This window comes from Vitis vinifera, chromosome 7, assembly GCF_030704535.1.
Source record: "Vitis vinifera cultivar Pinot Noir 40024 chromosome 7, ASM3070453v1".
Taxonomy (NCBI): Eukaryota; Viridiplantae; Streptophyta; class Magnoliopsida; order Vitales; family Vitaceae; genus Vitis; species Vitis vinifera.
The window spans coordinates 17,344,765-17,365,695 of record NC_081811.1 but is presented as its reverse complement, the minus strand read 5'-3'; the positions used below and the strand labels follow the sequence as shown (position 1 = coordinate 17,365,695).

The 20,931-nt window shown below is 35.1% G+C and overlaps 1 pseudogene; it reads right to left on the bottom strand.

Moving 5' to 3' along the window:
• Positions 1–8,715: 8,715 nt before the first annotated feature.
• On the bottom strand, positions 8,716–20,487 carry LOC100247136 (histone H3.2-like; annotated as a pseudogene).
• Positions 20,488–20,931: the final 444 nt, after the last annotated feature.

Genomic DNA, 20,931 nt, shown 5'->3' with positions numbered 1-20,931 from the left:
ATCCTACTGCTATTACAGGTTATTTGTCTGGTATTGAACAATTAAGTGGGGCAAATTTTAAAAAATGGAAGGAACAAATTGGAATTGTTCTTGGTTGCATGGATTTGGACTATGCCTTAAGAGAGCCTACACCCACAAAGCCTACTTCTGAAAGTACTAATGAACAAAAGGCTTTATATGAAAAGTGGGAGCGCTCTAATCGTATGAGTCTAATGATTATGAAAGGTTCAATCACTCCTGCAATTCGTGGAGCAATCCCGGATTCAGATAATGCAATGACCTATATTAAATCAGTTGAAGAACAATTCTTAGGAACTTCCAAGTCCTTGGCAAGTACTCTTATGATCAAAATGATAACAATGAAATATGATGGTCATAGTGGTGTACGTGAGCACATCATGAAGATGAGTGACATGGCTTCTCAATTGAAAGGAATGGACATGGCAATTTCTGAAGGTTTTCTTGTTCACTTCATAATGACTTCCCTTCCTTCATAATTTGGTCCTTTCAAAATTAATTATAATACTCAGAAGGATAAGTGGAAAATGAGTGAACTAATTGCCATGTGTGTTCAAGAAGAAGAGAGGCTTAAAGTGGAAAAGCCCGATATGGCTCACCTCACCATTGGTCCAAATAAAAAATCCTTCAAGAAAGGTAAAGGTAAGAAAAATAAGTAAGGTAATGATGTATCTCACAATGGGCAAAAGGATGAAAATAAGATACAATGTCATTTTTGCCACAAGAAATGTCACAAAAGAAGAGATTGTTCTGGCTTTAAGGCTTGGTTGGAAAAGAAAGGTAAAACTCAATGCTTAATTTCTTATGAATCTTATTGAGTTGATATACCACCAAACTCTTGGTGGATTGACACTGGTGCAAACATTCATATAACGAATTCATTGCAGGGACACCTTACAAGCAAGAGACTAAGTAAAGGAGAGCGAACCATTACTTTGGGAAATGGAACAAAAGTGGAAATTGAGGCTATTGGCACTCTTTGTTTAATTTTGAATACTGGTTTCATTATGGATTTAGTAGATACAGTTTATGTTCCTGTTTTTACTAGAAACCTAATTTCAGTTCCAAGACTTGATTCTTAAGGTTATGAATTAAAGTTTGGAAATAAAGGAGTTTCTTTGTTCTATAATTCTTGTTTGGTTGGCTCTAGCACTTTACGTGGTAATCTTTATTCATTGAATTTAGATTGCAAATATTCACAGTCTCTTTTATCTTATCATGTGTATGAATTATCTAAAAAAACAAAATCGAGTGAATGAAAATTCATCCATATTGTGGCATAAGCGATTGGGTCACATTTCAAGAGAAAGGATGGAACGTCTTATTAAAGATGAAATTTTGACTTCACTTGATTTTTCTGATTTTACTAGTTGTGTTGAATGCATAAAGGGAAAATACACTAAGGTTAAGAAAAAGGGTACCTCAAGGGCTACTGAAATTGGGGACCTTATTCAATTCCAACTATCAATGGACATAAGTACTTTATTAGTTTTATTGATGACTTTTCAAGGTATTCTTATGTGTATCTTATTCGTGAAAAATCTGAAGCATTAGATGTTTTTGAGATTTATAAAGCTGAGGTTGAAAATCAATTCAATCAGCGAATTAAAAATGTAAGATCTGATATAGGTGGTGAATATTATGGTAGGTTCACCGAATCAGGTCAACATCTTAGTGCTTTTGCCTTATTTTTAAGAGAGCATGGTATCATTGCAAACTACACAATGCCTGGAACACCAAAGCAAAATGGTGTAGCAGAGCGACGAAATCGTACTCTAATTGACATGGTGAGAAGTATGATGAGTAACTCAACCTTGCCTGAATTTTTGTGGGGTGAAGCATTGAAAACTGCTGTTCACATTCTCAATCGTGTTCCTAGTAAGGTTGTACCCAAAACTCCTTATGAGTTATGGGTGGGTAGGAAACCGACTTTGAATTATTTACATGTATGGGGATGTCCAGCTGAAGCTAAAATTTTTAACCCACAAATAAAGAAATTGGATTCTAAAACCATAAGTTGTAATTTCATTGGCTATCCTGAAAGATCAAAAGGTTTTAGATTTTATTGTCATGGTCAGGGCCCTAAAATTTTTGAAACTAGACATGCTGTGTTTTTGGAAAATGAATATTTTAGTGGGAGAACTGAGCTTAAAAAGTTAACCTCTAATGAAGTATCAACACCAATGATGGAATATGGTGTGACTCAAGAGGTTTCTTGTAATGAAAATGAGAATGTCCCTACTACAGAAGTATCTTTACGTAGATCACAAAGAGAGAAAAGACCTACTATATCAAATGACTATGAAGTTTATCTTAATGAGTGTGATTATGATGTTGGCTTGGAAAGTGATCCTACTTCTTATGATCAAGCCATCAATAGTGAAAATTCAACTTTATGGCTTTATGCTATGGAAGAAGAGTTGAAATCAATGAAAGATAATGAAGTTTGGGATCTTGTAGAATTGCCTAAAGGAATTAAAACTATTGGTTGCAAATGGATTTTTAAAACCAAACATGATTCTAAGGGCAATGTCAAAAGATACAAGGCCAGGTTAGTTGCAAAAGGATACACTCAAAAAGAGGGAATCAACTATAAGGAAACATTTTCTCCTGTTTCCAAGAAAGATTCCTTAAGAATAGTCATGACTTTAGTAGCTCATTATGACTTAGAGTTACATCAAATGGATGTTAAAACTGCCTTTTTGAATGGTGACTTGCATGAAGAGGTTTATATGGATCAACCTGAGGGTTTTTAGGATAAAGGCAAGGCATATATGGTATGTAAACTTAAAAAGTCCATATATAGTCTAAAGCAGGCTTCTAGACAATGGTATCTTAAGTTCCATGAAATTCTCATCACTTTTGGTTTCAAAGAGAATCTAATGGATCAATGTATATACCTTAAGATCAGTGGGAGCAAAATTTGTATTATTGTATTGTATGTTGATGATATGTTGCTTGCTAGCAACAATATGGGAATGATTTTGGAGACCAAACAATTTTTATCCAAGAATTTTGATATGAAAGATCTTGGTGAAGCATCCTATGTGATAGGAATTGAAATTCATCGAGATAGATCACATGGATTATTAGGATTATCCCAAAAGAACTATATTGAAAAAGTTCTTAAAAGATTCAACATGCAAAATTGTTCTAGCAGTGTTGCTCCTATTGTGAAAGGGGACATATTTTGTGAACTTCAATGTCCCAAAAATGATCTTGAAAAGAAACAAATGGACAAAATTCCTTATGCTTCTACAGTAAGGAGTATCATGTATGCTCGAGTCTGCACTCGACCAGACATAGCTTATGTGGTAGGCATGCTTGGTCGATACCAAAGTAATCCAGGTATTGATCATTGGAAAGCAGTTAAGAAAGTATTGCGTTATTTGCAAGAGACTAAGGACTACATGCTTACATACAGAAGAACAGATAATCTAGAGATTATTGGTTATTCTAATTCCGATTATGTTGGTTGTAAGGATACCAGAAAGTCTACATCTAGGTATATTTTTATGTTATCAAATGGACCTATTTCATGGAAGAGTCATAAGCAATCGTTGATAGCTTCTTCTACAATGGGGGCAGAATATGTAGCATGTTATAAAGCCATATGTCATGCAATATGGTTGAGAAACTTTGTCTCAGGGCTTCATGTTATTGATTCGATAATGAGACCATTGAGAATATATTGTGATAATAGTGCTACTGTGCGATTCTCTAAAAATAATAAGACTACAGGAGGATCAAAGCACATTGATATTAAGTACTTGGTTGTAAGGGAGAAAGTTCAAAATGGAGTTGTCTCTATTGAACATATTAAAAATACACTCATGTTGGCAGATCCATTCACAAAAGGTCTTCCACCTAAGCTTTTTATGGATTATGTTGCGCGCATGGGCTTGGTGGCAAGTTTGTCAATTTTAGATTGATTGAGAGTGTAATGTATGTGATCACATTATAATGAGAATAAAGTTCTTGATTATGATATATTGATGATTATTATGTTACTTTTATACATCATTTTTGTGCACAATCTAGATGTTTAAAAGTTAATGGGACCATTATGTGAATGAATTAGCATTATCACCTTAATGTTGCTAATGTCATAAAAGTCATTGATTCATGTTAATGGAGGTGATAGTACTATAATCCTTGAAGAATATTGGGTCGTTGTGTGATCCAACCATTTCAATGATTTGGTGTTAGTGGTTCCATGAAACATAATATTAAAGTAAAGGATGCCTATTTTGAGAAATTGTTATGGCCATATTATGTTTTAATCTATTACAAATATAATTATGTAGGCCAAGTGAGAGATTGTTAGCTTTTTTTCCTATAATGTGTGGCCATATATAATTATATATATATGAATATTATTTAAGGGTATCAATTGATAGGTAGGTGAATCAATTGATTGGGCATCCAAGAGTCTTATGTATGGAAGACTCAAATTACAAATGGGGAGTTAGAAAATTTAACTCATATGAATGTGGTGTTACAATTTTTGTAACCCCATCTTTATGAAATTTATTTGTACATTATGTTTATGAGTAATGGAGGAAAATGGAAAGGTATAACCTATACAATTATATGGATGCATTCAAGTTCATAACCCACCATTACCCATTAATTTGTACATAATGGGTGTAAATAATGAGTATAACTCCCATATAGTCTTTGATGGGAAGACTAAGAGATGTACAACTTATTATAAATTGAGGTCCCAAGCCACACTCTCATTCTTATGTCTTTTTCTTTCTTTGTTTAATTTTTAACAACATACACCACACAAGTGACCCATCCACTATATGAGAGTAGTGAATTGAAGACCTTGACAATACAATTCACAAGGTGACTCAATCTCACTTCATGGATCAAGGTAAGAATATGATCATTATTTTAGTACTTCCATTTATTTGTTTTATGTATCCAAAATTGTTTTCAAAAATAATTATTTTCGCATAAAGTTTATGAAAGTTTGGTTAATAACTTAAACTTTAGAAAGACGTGCCCAAAAAAACCATCTGGACATTCCTTATTATAGGTGTGCTCGTCGTTCACTCAAAGGAGGCTAGCTGGATAAGACATTATTAGTCATGTACCAACAAGTACAACATGAGTTTTCCTTGCTTGCATAATTAATTGATGCAAGCTTTGAATGTTGATTAAATTTAAACTTTTTTATGTCTAGTTTATAAGTTGTTTTGACCCTTTGGAGCATTTCTTTGTAAGTTTGCTTGTCTTTGATCTTCATTTTTATTTTTTATTTTTTTGTGATGACCGATAATTATTCTTTGTTTCTAATTTATCACAAATCTTATTGCTTGTATCTTGTATAATTAATTACAAATTATGGGAAAATGTGAAAACATGGAAAATGTTAAATATGAAAATAGGAGAATAAAAACATGAGAACGTTCTTGCTTTATTTCTTCTTATTCTTATTCAACACAACAAAATTGAAATAAAATATTTTGATGTATAAACCTCTTCCCACAAGAATGAAACAACTCTCTTCCTACATTTCTTTGCAACTTGTATTGCCAACACTAAAACTAGAAAGACATATGGGTGAGTCAAATCACCTAATTTTTCAATTTTTTTCCTGAACTTTTTCATGGACAATCAAATTAGGTGAAAAAGTTTATATCTTTTTTCTTCTTTTTTTCCTTTTTTCTTTTTTCTTTTCTTAGCATTTTTCAGTAATCAAACAAAATGTGATATGGCTAAGATGTATGAACACAATAAGATAGGCCCCTTTCTAGATTCTATCTTTTCATCTAATCCACAAAAAAGTGTGCTCCCAGTGAAAGGTAATTGAGTAGCCTAGAAAGAAAAATAATTACTTGTAAGGAAAATAATAAATTTTATTTTAATTATTTCAAAATTAATTTTGAGAAATGCATTGCAAGAAATGATGAAGATGCAAAAAAGTTTTTTTTTTTTTTAAAAAAAAAAAAACAACAACAATAACAACAAAAATAGTACTGTATTGTTCCAGGTAATTGGAGAACTAGTCATGATTGTGTGCTCAAAAAACATGGTATTTTACATAGACATTCATCTAAATGAAGATAGGGAAAGAAAAAATATTTTCAATATTTAGTAAATATGAATGTTGTGTATGCAACTAAGATTAATATCATATATATATATATATATATATATATTGCATTAAAGAGGTAAAAATTCATGAAACACTACTTTCTATATTAAATAATACCCCAAGACTTGAACATTGAAAATTTAAAATTCAAAATTTAAGCCTTTCAAAGGCTACTCAAGCTAAAAGCTTATGGGTTTGTTTGACAACTATTTTTTTAAAACAATTTTGTGTTTTCTAAAAAAAGAAAGGAAAATATATTTGATAATCAAAAACCGTTTTCTATTTTTGTGGTTTTAAGAATAAAAAATAGAATGTTTTCAGGGAACATATAGAATGATCAATAAAACACTAGATATAAAAATTATTTCTAAAACATATTTAAAAATATTAAAAATATGTTAAAAATATTTCAAGCTTTCAAACAAATTTTTGTTCTATAAAATATAAAAAAAAAATTCAAAAACTATTTTGAAAAATAATTACCAAATAGGCCCTATAATTCTTTCTTATGAGTTTTCTTCGAACTAGAATTGTCCTTTATGCTTTCTTCCTTTTTTGACATGTTCTCCAAAGAAGATCTATTTGTATTTTAAAAAATATATATTTAGTGTTGATTTTTTAGGATTCCTTGGATAACATGTTTTTCTTAGGAGGTTAATGATAAGAATTGGGGTGGGATGATTTTATTTTATATATATTTTTGCCTTATTTACTTTAATTTATGGTGGCTTTTCAATTTCTAATTAAGATTTGCATCATTTTAAAAGCAAATTTCTCAAATTAAATTAAGTAATTTTTAATATGTTGTCGTATTTATTTTAAAAGAAATTAATTAATGAACTATTTCTCAAATTTATTTAATTTAGTACAAAATAAAAATGCACACAAAATTCTACATCATAAAGCTAAATAAATTTGAATGGGTAAAACGACTAAATAATTTGCATGTGCTGAATTTTTTAAAATTTGTATGTATAGTTTAATCATATTTATTAATTCGATAATTTAAATAGATATAGAACTTTGATTTATATAGAATTTGTAAATTAATATTAAAGTCCTACAAGGCTCCAAAAAAATTAATATTTGTCAATAATGCATAGTTGTATTTTCTATTCAAGATTTATACATAATTGGATTTCGTATTTAATATTTATATGTAAAAATGCTTTATTAGCTATAGGAATAAATTAATATTTTTAATAATGATTAGTCATCTATTTGAGAGACTTAAAAATAATTTTAATATTTATATTTGTATTTATTGATTAAAGTAATAATAAATCAAATAGGAAATAGATGTAGATTAGACCTATTTTTACCTTATTTGTTTTATTTTATGGTGGCTTTTCAATTGCCAATTACAATTCATAATATTTGAAAAGGCAAATTTATTAAATTAAATAAATTAACTAATCTTTTTATACATAGTTTAAATTATGATTCATGTTGGAGAGTGTTTGTTTTTTTAGGTAGGAATTGTTTTATTTCATGTTTTTTTATACATAGGAATTGTGTGAAATTAACCATCATGAAAATCAAGATAGTAATGCATGGCCATCAATAGTGTTAATTTAAAGTATATATATAAGGTGACTTGCTATGATAAGATCTTCACAAGCTGTAGCAGAGTAAGATTTAGCAACATATACAGATTTGTAACCACATATTTTCATCCTAGTCAGGCCCTTTAAAACAAAGGGTCTCATGTGGGAAAAGGCAAGAATATGCATGTTGCGATTACAAATTACAATAGGTGTTAAGATATATGTACTTTGAGTAATTCAATTAAAATAAAACTCAAAAAATCGTAATTTTGAGGTTATGTTTGGTTCACAGAGAGTTTGAGAGAAAATGTAAGAAAAAGAAAATAAAGAAGAAAAGTGGAAGGAAAATAAAAAAAAGAGATTTAAAATCAATAAATTATTTTTATTTTTTTATTTAAATTCATTTTATTTATTTTCCTCTATTATATAAAGATTAAATAATTTTAAAATCCATATAACTAACTTTAATTATATTAGATTATTATTTTTTTCTTTTGTATTTTCTATTAGTAAAACCAAACACGAGAAAACCATTTTTTTTAGCATTTTTTTTCTTTTCTTAGGGAACAAGATAAATGATTTCATTAATTATTTTATCTTATATTCAATCAAATATGAAATAGAATAAGTAACGAAACATATTATCCACCATCATTTTATAGCCCTTTCATATAGAATATTCTAATCTTAAATTAAAATATAATGTAATATATATATATATATATACACCCCAAAATTTGTCACATATCCTTTCTCACTTATTTTATTTTATTTTTATTTATTATTATTTATTTATAGGGCTTATTTTGATTGTGTTTATTTGAGCTCCTTCCATTCTAATTTTGGCCCAACCTAGGCCCAACTTTCTATACCCATACGTAAGAACTAATCCTAGTTATTCTTTTTCCATTTTTAATATCCACCCTCCATTCCAAAAGTCAAACACTAAAGACCTTTTTTATTTTTTTCTTTTCTCATTCTGCCGCCCACTCACAGCCTTCTCTTTCATTTTTTTTTTCTTCTTTTTCCTTTTTCTTCCGTTTTCTTTCTTTCTTTACATTTTCTTTTCTCTCTCTTCCCATTTTCATACCCACGACACTACCCTTCTCATTGTCGGCGGCACCATTGTCGTTGGCACCACTACCGGCGGCATCACTGCTAGCGGTGCCATTACCGGCGACACCACTACAGGCCGACAGTCTCCTGCAACGCCGCCACGGCGCTGCTCTGGAACTTCAGATCGCTCTTGAAGTCCCGGGCGATCTCACGCACCAGCCTCTGAAAAAGAAGCTTCCAGCAGCTCCGTGCTCTTCTGGTACTTCCTGATCTTCCTCTGCGCCACCGTTCCAGGCCTGAAGCAGTGAGGCTTCTTGGCTCCTCCGGTGGTAGGAGCCGACTTCTTTGCGGCCTCCGTGGCCAAAACTTTTTTTAAAATAAATTTGAGAGTTTTTTTTTAAAGTATATATATATATATATATATATATATATATATATATATATATATATATATATATATATATATATTTTCTAATTCAAATAGAAGTTGGGTTTTGTCAATATTTTTTTTTTTTTAAATATTTGAAAGGAATTCTTTTGCAAATAAAATTGTGAAAAAGGACTTTATTTTGAAATAAAAAATAAATTAAATTTTATTTTTAGATAAACTTATATATAAAAAAAATCTTTATTTTTTCTTTTCTTAATAAAAGTTAAACAAATTCTCTTATCTAAACTAAAATTTTGAAAAACCATATCTTTTAAATCAAATTTGCAAAAGACTTTATTATTATTATTATTCATAAATAAAATTGTAAATGGATACTTTTAAATGAAATGGAATTGACATTTTTTTATAGTAAAAATCAAGTAAAATTCTTTCCTTTTAAATAAAATAGTGAAAATGTAAAATTATTTCTTTGAATCAAATATAAAATTTTGAAGTTCTTTTTTTTTAAAAAAAAAAATCTAAAATCAAATTGAAATACTTTTGTAAATAAAATTGTAAAAATTCATTCATATTCTAAAGAAAGCAAGTAAAATAATTTTGTAATAAATTTTTTGATACAATAAGCACAAATAACTTTTTTTGAAAATTAAATACAAATGAAATTGAATCAAATCATTAATTGAAAATAAATTGAAACTTCTTTTTTGTAAATAAATAAATTAAAATCATTAATTCAAAATCATTCTTTATAAAATCCTTTGAAATTTCTTGAAAACTATTTTTTTAATATCTTTTTTTTTTAGTTCAATAAATCATTTTGCATAATTCTCTTATCATTTATTTTATATATTTTTGTAATTAGATTTCATCATTATTTTCGTGTATATTGATTTTCATTATGACTTGTATATGCTCATTTGCTTGATTATTTTTCTTGGTATCCACAATTAATTAATTGTCACAATTCCCTTCATTCGATTAGTAGAGACTGTATGTATATAGGCTTAGAGGGGTGCTACGGCTCACCACTGTACCTTCCAAATAGGCAATCTAACCCCCGGACCCAGTTTCTGTTTTTGCAGACATGTATTTTCTAAATAAGGAGTCACATAGGGTTTTCTTTCTTATTTTGTTTTTCCTTAAAAAAAATTAAAATAAGTGGCGACTCCAAGTTTTTTTTTCTTCTAAAAATCAATTTTTATCAATAAATAAAAAAAGAAAACAAGTTTCACCATCGAGTGGGAACGCATCGAGCGAAAATGCGGGATCCACAAAATGGTGACTCCATTGGGGATTTTTTAGGGTCAAACTTGAACTCAAGTTGAAGCAAATGTGGCATTTGATTAGTCGATTGATGGATACCTTCCCTTTGCGCTTCTCTATGCTTGAGTGATTATAGCATATTGAGGATTTTGATGTGGCGATTGTCTATGCCTGATTGCTATATCCATTTGCGACATTGGCATGCTAATGATAGTGATTGATTCTACGCTTGCCATGATTATCCTATTCACTTTGACATGTATGCTCATATTGTTATATATCATGTTTGTCTTAGTGTTGATTCACCTGCCTATATATTATCTTGATCATCTTAGAGCATGTTATCCTTGCTACATATCCATCTCGATTATCATATTTCTTGCTTAGCTTGTGTATAGATTTGGATGATATACCTGTGGTTTGCTTGACTGCCTATTGCATGACCTCTCTTATCTTGCATGATGCATGTGTTGCTTGTCTGTGTGGGTCTCGCACCTATCCCCTTATTTCCAATTCTCTAGTCTAGGTCTAACTAGGTTCCCTTGATCTCGTATTTGATATGAGACTTGTTGTTTTGTTTGCTCTTCGACCGAGCTAATGATTAGGATTAGGGTCTAGTGATGGGCTATATCTATGTTGGGGGCATTTCGGAGGTGGTCGACACATTGATGCTGATTGAAGTCCGACATTTCAAGACTTGTACAACCCAGAGCTAGATTTCAGGATATTTGTGTGGCTAGTGTGTTTTCTTTTTAGTTTTATAAGATTTTCGGATGCACCCATGCCACTCACTGTGCACCTTATATAGTTGACAACTGACTAGAGTTGTGAGATACGCCAGCCATTAGGAGAGCTTTCACCATAGGAAACCCCTTGGGATGTCGAGGTAGTGCATGTGTGAAGGTGAGACCACCTTGCATGGAAGCACCTCGTCTCTTCAAAGGCGTGCAGAGGATTGCGTACCGCTAGAGAGTACGATCACTTCTATTAGGGATCCTTTAAAGTCCACCATTTTTCTTTTTAGAGCCACCTTGACCTTATAGGTTGAGCCTTAGATCCTTCGATCAGGACTTCCTTTCCTACACGTGGGTGCATCTGAGGGCTTTCAGAGCCTCTTTAGTTACAGTTCGGATCCAGTACTCCCTCTTTTGGTTTCCAGTTGAGAGTGCTTAGATATCAGTGCAAGTTTGAGTATCAGTTGGACCACCCCTTGCTATATAGTTTTGGTTTCCTCTTGTCGCTCATTGAGTCTAACACACTTTCTCCTTTAGGCTTTAGATAGTCTTTTTTTCTTGAGTTGACACTTTCTGTTGGTTTGTTGTCACTTTCTACTTGACGTTTTGGGATATGCTCATTGATTATGCTCATCTTTTTACATTGTACACTATCATGGGCCCAATACCTCATTCTTTGTACAATCATTGATTCGAATTTCAACTCGATGCTCACATTTTCATTATGGGAAGGTGAAAGGCATGTTTTCACATTCACATTTTTTTTTAGAGATTTTCCTTGATCACCTCATCATTTTTTCCCTTTCTGGAGCTCGATTTGAAGGTTGAGTTAAAGATATGTGGTTATAGATGGAGTATCGATCTCATGATAGTGTGCTACTCACACCCTTTTCATCTTGGATTATTGATAGGAATTTTCTAGTCGCATTTGTAGCCATCTCACAGTGGACACATTTATGACTCTAGAGTTCTCATCATACTTCCAGATTTCAGTTTGCCACCTCAGGACCATGTGTTTGCATGTTGTACTGTTGTCTTTTAAGGTCTTATCTTGTGTCCTTCATCCATTTTGTTTGCATTGTAGGGAGTCATTTTAGGAGTTGATTGAGTCTGGAGTCACATCATTGGAGGAGAGTTGGGGGTCGATTGATTAGAGCAGATTCACATCAGAGTTCAGAAAGTTCAGTTGAGATGTCAGACGAGCTAGCTTCTACACTTGCTTTTATTCAGGAGTTCATGGCAGAGGTCAGTAGACGTTTGGATAAGATAGAGAGTTCTTGCCAGGATCATCATCCAATCGGAATTAGCATAGACGAGACAGTTCCCCATGCATCTCAGATAGCATAGGTTCTTCCACCTGGGATTTCACATGGCGTTCCATTCCATCTATCAGATTACTGTGAGACTGCTCTACCACGTACTGCCACAGTGCTGCCTCTCATTGTTACTACTACTGATAATACTAGATTAGCCGAGCAGGAGGCCAGGGTTGAAAGACTCGAGTCCAGGATGGAAGTTTGACTTGGGATGATAGGGATGGCATGCTGGCGGCTAGCTTGCCTGCCAGGTCTCACAGGTCAGACATTGAGCATTATAATGGGATTGGTTGTCCTAAGATCCACTTGAGACTATACAACACAGTCATGAGAACACACGGGATAGATGATGCACAGTTGGTGACCCTTTTCCCCATGTCACTTAGTGAGGCATCTTAGAGAAGGTTTGCCTCAGTTGAGCCTTCGAGACTTCGCACCTGGGAGGATGTGGCTCATGAGTTTCTGACTCAGTTTACTTTCAGTGCCGACATTGATGTATCTAGACGAGAGTTGGAGGCCACTAGACAGAGGCCAGACAAGTCTATTTCTTCATTTTTCAGTTGTTGGAGGACAAAGGTGGCTGGTATGATAGACCGGCCTAAGGAGCAGGATCAAATTGATATGGTTTTTCAGAACCTACAGTCGAGGTTTGCTAGGCGCCTTGTGGGCATTCCATTTCAGGATCTTAAGAGTCTAGTTCATGCAGCTTTCAGTGTTGAGGAGGCCATTGCTCGAGGATTATGGACAGATACTGCTCATTTCCCTAACAGTAAGGGGAAGAAGCTAGTTGGATCATCTAGTAGGTTTGGAGAGGTTGACACTATTAGCTATCAGCATTAGAGACCTGCACATCACTCACCTTACAGGTCTCCCACAGTCAAAGCTCATTTCTTTCATCCACAGTATTAATATCATCCGGTTTATGTTCAATAGCCTTACATTGCTTAGACTAACATGCAACCATGACCACCACATCCGAGAGCCACTACTCTTCCGCTGCCTAAACCATACACACAGAGGCCCACAAGATAGTTCACTCCATTGGGCATAACTTTGACTAGAGCTTTTGAGAAGCTCAAAGATGCTGGTTTGATTGATCCTTTGGCACCATGCCCCTTGCCACATCCTATTCCTCCTTATTTCCGCTTACATGAGCACTGTTCATTTCATCAGACTCAAGGACATGCAACAGATTACTGCTCGACACTCCGCAATGCCATACAGGATTTGATTGATGTTGGGTTGGTCAACTTGTCTGGACCAAGTGTGACCGTCAATCCCTTGCCTACGCATTCTACACATGCAGTACCCCCTCCTTCTAGTCTTCAGTAGATTGATTTGGATGTTGATGATATTGATGTTCATATGGTATTTTAAGATATTCCGAGTTGAGGACTTGGTTCGGTCAACATGGGTACATCATTTTGCAGTAGTTTAGCTCATAGCACTTTTCATTTTGATTATGGTTGTCATAAGAGTCGTTTCCGTTTTGTCAAATCCAGTTTTTTTTAGTTCATTAGGGTTATTTTTGCTTTGTTAAGTCTAGTTTGGTTTAGAGTCGTCGTTTATAGTTTATGTTGAAAGTCCAGTCATTTATAGTTCTTTATCGCTTCACACATGATGTACTCATTGGTTCATTTAGTGATATGATCTTTTTATTCTGAGTATGTGTTATTCTCTTTCTCTTGAGTATGCTTTACATATCTTGCCTTGATGTATGTTATGCTTTCAATATGAGACATCTTTTCACTTATGCATCATGATCACTTTGACTTGACCTATCATGGAGGATATTGAGCCCATTGACCTAGGATTAAGGGATCGACCTAGGGAGTTCGAGATTGTGACACATTTCACCTTTTGATCATAGCAGTACCATATCCATATCCATATCCTGACTTTGTAAACTTAGTGACCTACCCATTTTGAGCCTGACATGACACCACCCTTTGGTACCATTATACGACTTTAATACCTTTGTTCGCCTTAGCATTCTATAGTGTCATTGCCTATTCCTTCCATCATTTTCTTTGATCTGACCAGGTAGAGTCCGAGATGGTTAGACTTGAGGTGAGCTTTGCATGATGATAGATGAATCATGATGAGAGGTGGTTTGTCTGCTTGATGATATTGTTGAGGTAGAGGGGTTATCAAGGAGTATCCAGATCTGAGCCATTGCACATGACTTCAGAGAGTCGGGATGACTAGAGATGGTGATTTTATGAGACGATGGTGAGTGGCATGTGATGATAGAGTGAGCTGATTTTCAAATGACATTGATGATCATCACAGAGCATCCGGGGTAGGAGCTTTCACACGATTTTAGAGGAGTTGACATGTCTATGTTTGATAGATGCCGGTTTTTAGTATTGACCATGTGAGATTTTGAGAGTACAATGTTCGAGGTAGTGGTTAAAGGATGGGTGGCCATCATTTCATGAGTCCATTCACCCTGTCACCCTTACATAGTAAGTTACCCGTTGCTAGCCCATTGAGCCTCACGCGAGTACCATAACATTTTCTTTCATCGCCTCATTTACCTATTACACCAGGTTAGGGACCCTATAGTGCTTGCATGCTTTGAGACCTGACAATACGTATTCAAGCCTCATCCCTCACTCTCACTCTTCATTGTGATATTTTCCATTTTGACATCATCTTGTCACTTTTTCCGGCATCACATATCACCACTTGTGATATTCGTTCTCTGTCTTTTCTCTCATCATTGCCTACTCGACATTAGCCTTGTTTCACCTTCAGTAGTGGTTTTTCACACGTCACTACATGGAGGATTGTCACGTTCTTTCCCTTCGTTCACCCCATGGGCAATGGTTCAGAGATTTTAGTTTGAGAAATTGTCTTGTTAATGAGGATTCATGTTACATCAGTATGTGGAGAGGGTTTGATCATTTGGGTATGTATTTTCATGGGAGATCATTCATTATTGATCAGAGTATGTGCAAAAAAAAAAATGCGTTGTTCATTATTCCGTTTTCCATTGAGCACATGTATGGATGTGCTAGTTTGCTTCATTGAGTTTATGTGTTAGAGAGAGTTCGTATGGGAGCTTCTTTCTAGGATTTTATCTTGGTATATATTTTGGGTGAAAGTGTAAGTCGCCCATTCAATTTTTGTGAGAGGGACGAACGACCTTTCTTTAGGATTTCTGGATCTTTTCCCTATTTGTCATTACATCCATTTTTATGTGACTTATCTCCATGCTTTGATGCAGGTTGACCATCACTCACTTTTCTATTTTTTTTTCTTCTTCTATCTTTATTTTATTCCTCCATTTCACTATACCTCATCTGATTTCTTTATTTTCTCATTCTGCTTGATGTTTGACTTAGGTTCAACATCCACACTTTATTCTTGCTTATTCGATATGTCATTCATTTATTATCATTTTCCATGTGGAAATCCTTAGGTCTACGACTCATGATGTTTTCTACGCATTGCATTTCATGCATGAAGGGTATGGGGATTATATCATTAGGATCTTTGATCCTAGTTTCCTTTCATTTCTTTCACTTTATTACCTCAGCCTACGTTACGTCCCGTGTCTTAAGACCACCCTGAGACCAAAACTTCATGTTGTGCTTGATAGCTCACACATGGGCAATACTTGAGATTGGTTGGAGATTATTTCTTAGAGCATGATGGATGGGGAGTTGAAGTGATGGATTACACTAGGGCATACCCCTCTTATCAATGGTGGATTTTCAAAGGTGATGTGATCTACACTGGGGCATACTCTGCTTATCGATGATAGTTTCTTTTAGGATGATACTCTACACTGGGGCATAGCCGTTTCAGAGAGCGCTTTTATTGGAGATACAATCATTCTACTCGATATTCTACATTGGGACACACTTCACTCATTGATGGTTGATTTTTGAGATGATGGTTCATTTTGAGACACAGTTGCTTCATAGATTGCACATGTTGAGACATAGCCCTCTCATTGGCAATGGACTTTGATTTATCTTGGAGCATAGACACTTTAGATGGTTTATATTGGGGCATAGCCACTTCATTCATATTCATAGAGCACAGGGATTTTGATTCATATGGATTATGTTGAGATGTTTCCATTTTTAGCATCATGAGTAGAGATTGATTGATTTGTTGACGTACACTACACATGGTCCCCCTCAGCAATTGTTGACTCAGATATACTACTTTATATTGGGGCATAGCCGGGATGGATAGAATTTTTCATTGGAGTATAGCCACCCTATCAGATCCTTTACACTAAGGCATATCCATCTTTTGGAGAGATATTAGATTGATTCTTTACATTAGAGCATTTGACGAGTGATATGGAGATTATTGGATTGTTTCATTTCATCCTCATTGCATACTAGGGCATAGCCACCTAGTCGGATGTTTTGACATCGAGACTTGACTTTCTGTTTATGATTACTACTTTTGATGGATTATGGAGCTATTGACACCTTGGGTTTAGTCTTCTCGGCATACTTGGATGATCTTGGATACCTACCTAGCTTTCATTTTGTACTAAGACATTTCATCATTGATACTTTTGTGTTTTCTATATTACCAAAGCTTGATCATTACCTTCTTTTATCCCACACATCTCACCATGACACATGACATCACACCCCTATCTCGATTAGGAGAAGATGTAAATCAGTCCTTGATTTCTTTGGTTGTACTTTCATACATCATTTGGACTTTGGGTTCAACATCTTCCATGATGGTAGGGCCTAACAGATTGTTGATTTATTAGTGATGATGCTTTCATTTTGACAGTTGGCATGTTGAGTGTTGATTTGCTTGCTCTTTGCATTTTGAGCACTGATCATCATTTGTTTTTATTCATCAGTTAATTTAGTTTTGTTAGCATGGTATCACGATGCATGGTCCTGTTTGGAATTACCTATTTGAGGTTAGACATTTTCATTACATGATGGATGAACATATTTTAAAGCACAATAGTTTTGGAGCATTTTGTATCTCAGTTTGTTCATCGTCACATGCTAGGGTATACCCCCTTCTCTGAGAGCACCAGACCTTTCAATAGACTTTCATTCACCTTTTGATCTAGTTGTTGACCCCTACGAGTTGCATACTGGGGCATACCCTCCTTTCCTAGGATCATCAAACCTTGCACATGCTTCATTATCTTTTAACCTAGTTGTCGATCCTTATGAGTTATCATATTAGGGCATATTCCCTCCTACTGAGTTTTCTTGCATCGTTATCCTGGTTATCCTTTGGCTTTGGGCCACTTGATCATATCACCATCATGCCAGCTCAGTTTGAGTCAAGGTCGCATATTTATCGATCAACCATCTTCCTATTAGTTTGTGTTTAGTTCGAGTTTTTGGGACCTCACCCATATCGATCGGTCGTTCACCCTATGTTTGGTTTGAGTTTTAGCGTAGATCGTACCTATACGATGGGTCACATCTTTGTCTTTTCCTTAGTTTGGTGATTTCGGTCATGGCGACTGCGTCCCGTCTTTTTTATGTTTCAGGTGATTTCGATCATTGCAACCACATCCTGTATGTTTTAGGTGATTTCGATCATGGCGACCGCGTCCCATCCTTTGTATGTTTCAGGTGATTTTGGTCATTGCGATCGCGTCCCATATGTTTCAGGTGATTTCGATCATGGCGACCGTGTCCCATCCTTTGTATGTTTCAGGTGATTTTGGTCATTGCGACCGCGTCCCATATGTTTCAGGTGATTTCGGTCATGGCGACCACGTCCCATTATTTTTATGTTTCAGGTGATTTTGGTCATTGAGACCGCATCCCATATATTTCAGGTGATTTCGATCATTGGGACTACGTCCCGTATGTTTCAGGTGATTTCGGTTATTGCGACCGCATCCCATATGTTTCAGGTGATTTCGGTCATTGCGACCGCATCCCATATGTTTCAGGTGATTTCGGTCATAGCGACCGCGTCTTGTCTTTTTTATGTTTAAGGTGATTTCGGTTATTGCGACCGCATCCCATATATTTCAGGTGATTTCGGTCATTGCGATCACGTCCCATATGTTTTAGGTGATTTCGGTCATTGCGACCGCGTCCCATATGTTTCAAGTGATTTCAGTCATGGCGACTGCATCCCATCCTTTGTATGTTTCAGGTGATTTCAGTCATTGCGATCACGTCCCATATATTTCAGGTAATTTTGGTCATGGCGACCGCATCCCGTCCTTTTTATGTTTCAGGTGATTTCGGTCATTGCGACCGCATCCCATATATTTAAGGTGATTTCGGTCATTGCGATCGCGTCCTGTATGTTTCAGGTGATTTTGGTCATGGCGATCGCATCCCATTCTTTGTATGTTTCAGGTGATTTGAGTCATTGCGACCACTTCCTGTCCTTTTTATGTTTTAGGTGATTTCATTCATGGTGACCGTGTCCCATCCTTTGTATGTTTTATGTGATTTCAGTCATTGGGACTGCGTCTCATATGTTTCAGGTGATTTCGGTCATGGCAACTGCATCCCGTCCTTTTTATGTTTCAAGTGATTTCGGTCATTGCAACCGCGTCCCATATGTTTTGGGTGATTTCGGTCATTGCGACCGCATCCCTTTTGTTTTAGATTATGATGACTGCATCCTATTCTTTTTTTTCTTCTTCAGTTTTGTGATTTTGATCATTGTGACCGCATCTTATCCCTCCTTGATCTTAGGTGTTTTCAATCATGGCAACCGCGTCCGATCTTTCCTTTAGATTTAGGTGACTCTAGTATTTGCACACCTTGTCCTCACAGCTTCATATTCCATTCTACTTTTGTGTGGTGTTTTCAGGTGATGTGTGCTTTCTTCTTTTGTACACATTTATTCCTATGCTCCTTCATGGTTCAGCTGCTACTCGACTTCGACATCGATTTTCGAGTCGCTTTTGGAGATTTTTCTGAGGGAGTCTGGATCCATAGTGTTTCTTTATAGGCACCTTAGGAGTTTTCGTTCTTGCCATTTTTTTTTTTTGTTTTTAGAATCTGTTTGTTCTTATTTTGGTTTAAGAGAGCTCGTGTCATACTGGAACAAATTTAGTGGTTTTTCTTGTTTTTCGGTGGAGTTCACTTCATTTCGCTTGTGTATACACTCACTTTACTCGTGAACTCCACCGAAGAGGAGCATATTTGTAAACCTCAAAATTTGTCTCATACCCATTCTCACTTATTTTATTTTATTTTTATTTACTATTATTTATTTATAGGACTTATTTTGATTGTGTTTATTTGGGCTCCTTCCATTTTAATTTGGCCCAACCTAGGCCCAACTTTCTATACCCATATGTGAGAACTAATCCTAGCCATTCTTTTTCCTTTTTAATTTCCACCATCCATTCCTAAAGGCCTTTTTTATTTTTTTCTTTTCTCATTTTGCCGCCCACTCATAGCCTTCTCTTTCATTTTTTTTTTTTTTTTTTCCTTTTTCTTCCATTTTCTTTCTTTCTTTACATTTTCTTTTCTCACCCTTCCCATTTTCATACCCATGACACTACCCTTCTCATTGCCAACGACACCACTACCGGTGGCGTCACTACTAGCGGTACCACTGCCAACGACACCACTGCAGGGCGATAGTCTCTTGCAACACCGCCACGACGTTGCTCTGGAACCTTAGATTGGTCTTGAAGTCCTGGGTGATCTCACGCACCAGCCTCTAAAAAAGAAGCTTCTAAAAGCTCCGTGCTCTTCTGGTACTTCCTGATCTCCCTCAGCACCACCGTTCTAGGCCTGAAGCGGTAAGGCTTCTTGACTCCTCCGATGGCAAGAGTTGACTCCCTGGTAGCCTTCGTGGCTAATTGCTTCCTAAGGGCTTTGCTTCCTGTGGACTTTCGAGCAGTCTGCTTGGTTCTGGCCATTTCTAAAGGAGAGTTTCTAGAGAGAATCTTAGGGCTTTGTATGAGTGATAAAGGGCGATGAGCCCTTCAACTTTATCGCCATCCTTTCAACCATCGTTGTTTCTTGTCCATGGGTTTTAAGGTGGGATTAATGGTAAGAATGAGATTTCCATCTTGATTTGCACAATAACTGTTTTGGGCTTGAATTCGGGTTTGGGCCTATATTTAATATTATTTAGGCTTTGGTTTTGTTGTTATTTAGATTGCATTTTGAGTTGGGCATGTTTTCTTAATTGGACTTGGTTTTTTTTTTTTTTTTTTTTTTTTTTTTTTTTTTTTGAGATGTTGGGCTTGCAGAGTTATTGATTTAGGCTGCTAACTTATGTGATTTGGGCTTGTACATTTTGGATTTTAAATTGGGCTTGATTAAAATGTTTTCAATGGGTTGTGACCCTTGCTTGTATTTCTTTATGTTTTGGCACTGTGTTGAGAGCAGGAAGAGCAAAATAAGAGTAGTTGGGGTGGTTGAAGCAGGGTATGGGCATGAGTAGAAAGTTGGTGGAACCTGATTTGAGATAAAAGGATCACTGGCAGCTTGAAGTTAGGCGCGGGAGATGGAGGATGGCTCTATATTGGTCTCTACTCTCTTTGTATTTTCTG